A 6,086-nucleotide genomic window follows, 5' to 3' on the forward strand; every position below is an offset into this window, starting at 1 on the left:
AAGCCCATTTGTCTTTTATTTTATGGTTGTACATGGTAAAATATTGGATGAGTGATGTTGGACCTACATTGCATTCTGATTGATGATACTGCTGGATAGCCTATGTAAATACACATGGAAATATAATAGAATTTACTAGGAGGCATTGTTCATTTTAACTTTCCGTGTCTAAACCATTTCATATAGCATGAGAAACTTCACACTTTGTAACACTTTCTAATATTGCACAATGGTTGAGATAAATAAAAGTTATGACCAATAAAGTTTCGTACCCAGAGCAGATGAAAGTTGGTGAACTTCACCTGGGGTTGTTAAATTATAATTTTCCACATACTTTGATGAAGCGCAGATCATAGATGAAAGAGAAATATTCAAGATGCTATTCAGCAGGTTTTATAATTCCAACTCCAGGGCTACCAAACTAAAAGAATGCCTCCACATGTTTTTTGCCGGCTTTCCCTCTGTGGTGGTACAACCACCAGTCTACTGCAGGGGGCGATCTCTGTACCTGCAGGAAGACCACTTAAGGGCTGACTCCACCTGGCCCGCTGTCAATCAGCTGACCTGAATAGACCCCCTAGGGGGCAGACTCCACCCTGCCAGCTGTCAATCAGCAGACCTGAATATAGACCTGAGCCGGCGCCTCCTGAGCCAGTCACACGGGAGCCACCAAAGTATGAACTGGTGTTCAGACTTTTACCTGAATAAAACCAGTTGTACAGTTTTTCGAGTTTTGTGCTTGCCCGCTGCTACCTCAGCGCACCACACCCTCGTTTCAAGTTACCCCAAAGAAGTTATCTTTTCTCTTTGAATTCTACATTTCTTCAACTTTCATTCTTTTAGGTTTCTCCTATTTTTGTTTCATTTTCTGTTCTTGTTCTCCTTGATAAAAATCTATTTCTTTTAATAGATTTTTTACGATGCAGCCTACCTTTAGCCATTTTGTCCATTCCGTTCAAGTTGTGACCCAAGCTCGTTCCATTTGCTTGTGTCTGGCCCATATCCCTCAAAAAGCTTCTTATCCATATACTCATTGAATGCCTTTCAAATGTTACAATTGTAGTTGCTTGTAAAATGTTGCCATTTCTACTGACATCTCCCCTCTCCTGTCTACTTGGTTTTTTTTTCCTCCCTTGTCATTGCTCTTACTTCTCAGCCTATCTAAACAACTTAATAATGGCCCTTTACAATTTCCAAAACCACATCAAAGGCCTACAATCTAGAAAACACTGAACCATCCAACAAATAGAACATTAACTGGTGTTTAAAGTTCTGAAGAAGACAGAAGGAGCATTTATCCAAAGCTGAACAAAAACCTAATATTGAAACAAATTTAAATAAATACAAGCATTTTTAAGTTATGTACAACTTGATATGTTATTTTTGAGATCTACTTGATATGAAGCTGAAGATTTGTATGAATTTACTGCAGCTAATGAGAACCTTTAGTTAGTGGAGTCTTCATAATCTACATATTCATACTTAGTTGATATTGATTCAAAGCTAAAACCAACTGACATCAACAATAATTCTAAAGTGCAAATGGAATGTAAAGCCATGAATAAATTATAAAATTAAGTAATTGGAGCCAAAAACTGCAAATACTGAAAATGTAAAGTAGGAACAGAGAGTGCTGAAGAGTCTTTGAGCTGAAAATTAACCATTTAATTCTTTCCGCAGATGCTGCTTCACCTGCTAAATGTTTCCAGCATTTTCCATTTGTATTTTATGTTGGGCATCAATGAAGATGTCAAAGATAGAAAGGTTAGGGAACTGGCAAAGTTTCTCTCCCCATGGATGCTGTGTGACCTCCTGTGTGTTTCTAGCATTTTCCTGGCTTTGTTCTGAAATGAAGGAGAAAAATAATTCTTTGCCTTTTTAATGTCATTTTGGGCCTTGATACTGGAATTACACCGCTTGAAATTTTGGATCGAATCTGCAGTGTTCACTTCAGTGTTTAATTCAGTCAAAACTGCTGGAGTCTGTGAAATTATAACAATTAACTTTATAACAAACTGCAAGAAATCAACCCTACTAAATGGGGCCAGTACAATGTTCTCAATTCTCAGCATGGATAGCATAATGGTTAGTTCGACGCTATTACAACACCAACAACACAGGTTTAAATCCAGCGCTGTCTGGAAGGAGCTTGTACGTTCTCCCCATGTCTGTGTGGGCTATCCCCAAATTTTCCAGTTTCCTCCCACCCACCAAATCATACAGGGTGGTAGGGAAATGGGGTGCAGTTTGGCGATGCATGTCTCAATGGTTAGAATTTTTATGGTGAATAATAAAGATGGCCAATAAATAAAAGGTACTTGACTGGCTTATGCCAAAATTAATCTATCATTTTCTATTTTGCCTATTACTTGTTTGGTCATTGTGTTATTCTTAATATTTGGAGTTTATATTCTGATCTAGTGAAGGCTGATACTTACAAAGATTCCAAGTCATTCAATATAATGAACAGCTTCAGACATTTGTTATTCTTTTAAGAGTGAATTCATGTTTTGAGGTCTTTGTTCAGCATTAGACCACTGAAGTATTGTTAGTGTCAGCGTATGATAAATGGAGATTATGTGAAGGAAATGCTTCATCAAACAATTAATCTTTTCAGTGCTGACCATTCAGAAACTGTGCAAGTATATCCTAGTGTTACATCACAGACCAGCAGCAATAGAAATTCACCAAGACAGTTATTTTTAAAATTATATTTTTATTATAAATTACTAACACCTCACCTAAGCTTATCCTCAACTATGTGTGAATATACCTGCGTGTGTGTGTGTGTGTGTGTGTGTGTGTGTGTGTGTGTGTGTGTGTGTGTGTGTGTGTGTCTGTCTGTCTGTCTGTCTGTCTGTCTGTCTGTCTGTCTGTCTGTCTGTCTGTCTGTCTGTCTCTCTGAGTGTGCATGAGAGAGATACCTAAACCACTACAGCTTAGGCACAATTCTGGAAATTCCATTGTTGACATGAAGACTCAAACTGAGGGAAGAAAGTGATTACAAATGAGGTGGGCGAGACCAAGTGGAAGACCATTGAAAACTCACAAAACCTTGATAATTTACTTCCAGAGCGAATGTTCTTTCAGCCACAACTCCCATTTTCCTTTCTTAGGGGAACCAAAACAAGTGACTTTCACAATGCTTCCAGAACCCAGATGCAAGTCACTCCAAAATGGCCATCACAATGGTCACGATCCAAATGCAGTGATTCTCCCACTTCCAGTACCCAAATACAGGTCAATCAAAGTGACCTTTCTTTTGATTACAGTGGAGATCAAAACTCGTGACAGTAAGAAACAAACAAATTATTCATTACCACACAGAGACACTCCAGCTGTTCAAAGTGCTGCTTCTTTAAAATGGCTTCTAATGCCTTTACTAATGCTATTCCTTTAAGTGTGTCTCTCACATGACTCTCCACACCTATGCCTGGATAAAAGCAACATATTTCCTCTCTTCTCTTCAAAAGTAGTGGTGGGTACACACTGTACCACTCCACAGTTGTGAATAGTTGCAGTTTATACTAGTCCTCATTTTGTTAACCCTTAAAGTGACAGTTCCACTAAAATGAAATGCCTTGTAATACTAGTTACAAAGGTTTATGATGATAGCCTGCTCCAATGCAGAAAACTGTTTTTTCTTCTACAGTAGTGATAAAAATTAGCCCAGAAGGTGTTATATTTAAAATAATATTTTTAAATTATTAATTAAGAGTCATATAATTTTTTTACACTTATCTATGCTTAACTAAATTTATCTACACATATCTAACTTAAACCCCAAATATGTGTGAATATACTGGTGTGTGTATATACTAATGGATACCCCAACCACTACAGTTCAAGGCCCAATTCTCAGAAGTCAATTCAAAGTTCAGTTTCGGAAATTCAATGATGACACATGGATTCGAAATTGATGCGATATGCAGCCTTTAGATGGTTGAAACACACAGACCTTTAATGAATGTGACCCGCAGGGTTAGTGGATCAGACACTCAGATCTTTAATGAAATGAACAGTCCATGAAATGGGTGAAAGAGACCAGGGTGACAGAAAATTGATTAACTCACAAAATCCTTGTTAAGATGCTTCAGAGATATGTCCTCTTTGGACGAGTGCCAACCCAAACTCCCTGCTTCTTTAGCATAGGGGACATGAAGCCAGTGATGTTCACAAATCTTCCAAAATCTTCTTCATGTATCAGCCAAACTCAAGCGGCTCTCATTCTGGTCACCATCCAAGAACAGTATTTTTTTTGCAACTAGAACCTTTCTCATAGGCCAAAGTAGAGTGCAGCATTTCTTTCACCAGTAGAACCCTTTTCGTAGGTCAGTCGAAGTGGTTTTCTCATCCCTCTATACCGGCAGGAAGAAATTTGACAGTTTGTCTCTAACCACATAATGAGGCCAAATGGATTTCTCAATCCCACAGAGAAGGTCGAAGAGCTCTTTACTCTCGTACTGCCTTTTTAAAATGGCCTACTGAGCAAATTATGCACTCTTTTCAATAAGCTGGTCACCTGGTCTATGGCTTCTCCAGGGCTGCTTCCCTTCATTCTGCAAATGTATCAACTTAAGAACATGCTGTCTTCAAAGCTTGCAGCCCTTTTCACAGTCACTTTCCAAAACCTGCAAGGTTTGTTCACTCTATTCTCTTAAAGGGACAAATAAGATGAACTGAAAAATGGGAGAACGTCAAAGAAAAATGGCATTCTGGCTTTAATAAGTACCTATCTTTCTTAGGTAACACTGTTATGACTGCATTAGAAAAAGATTCAGGTAAAGAACTTGCTAACGTAGCTTGTTTTAATACTTCTATTAGTAAAGGCATTAGCAGGTCTTTAAATTTTTTATAAAATTCTGAAGTAAATCCATCTTCCTCAGGGTATTTTCCATTCTGCATTGAATTCAATGCATTGATAATTTCTTTCAAAGTAAATGAAGAATCTAAGTTATTATGGGCTTAGCTTTTCAAAGTGCAACTTAGATAAAGAAATCTTCAGTTTTATCTATGTTATTTATTTTCTCTGACGAATACAGTTTTGTATAATGCTCTTTAAAAGAATCATTTATGTCCTTATGATTTAGGACTCATCTTAGAATTCCTTTTAATTGAAATATTTGTCCTCGATGTTTGTTCTGTGTTTAACTGCCAGGCTAACACTTTATGTGCCCTCTCGCGCAGTTCATAATACTTTTGTTTAGTTCTATCGATCAATCTTTCCAATCTGTAGTCTGAATTGAGTTATACTGCATCTTTTTATTTTCCAATTTTATTCTATCTCTCTCTGATGGTTTTTTCTGTGTTTTTTTTTCCATTTGAGCAATTTTCTTCTCTAAATCCTTTACTTCCAGTAAATGCTTTTTTAAAAAAATGTTAGCTGAAAAATTTATAATTTGTCCTCTTATAACATAAAACAATTATAGCCAATTTGGCCCTTCTAGTCCGCACTGATCCAAGAACCCTCCTCTAATCTCATTTACCAGCACACTGCCCATATCCCTCCATTCCCCTCCCATCTTATCCAACTCTTTCTTGAATGACAAAATTGACCCTGCCTCCACCCACCTTTCCCGGAAGCCCATTCCACACGGTAACCACTCTCTGAGTAAAGAAGTTCCCCCTCATGTTACTCCTAAACCTTTGCCCGTCAACTCTCAACCCATGACCTCTTGTATCCATCTCTCCTACTCTCAATGGGAAAAGCCTTTCCACACCAACTCTATCTATCCCTCTCATTATCTTAAACACCTCTATCAAATCCCCTCTCAGCCTTCTACATTCCAAGGAATAAATACCTAATTTTGCTCAATCTTTCCTTGTATTCCAGATGGTGAAACCCAGGCAACATTTTTGTAAATCTTCTCTGCACTCTCTCTATCTTGTTAATATCCTTCCTATAAATCGGTGACCAGAACTGCACACAATACTCTAAATTTGGCCTCACCAATGCCTTGTTCAGCTTCATCATTACTTCCCAACTCCTATATTCTATGCACATATTTATATAGGCAAGCACACTAAAGGCCTTCTTCACCACCCTATCCACATGCATTCCTACCTTCAGGGAACAATGTACCGTT

Source organism: Narcine bancroftii, chromosome 5, assembly GCF_036971445.1.
Source record: "Narcine bancroftii isolate sNarBan1 chromosome 5, sNarBan1.hap1, whole genome shotgun sequence".
NCBI classification, from domain to species: domain Eukaryota; kingdom Metazoa; phylum Chordata; class Chondrichthyes; order Torpediniformes; family Narcinidae; genus Narcine; species Narcine bancroftii.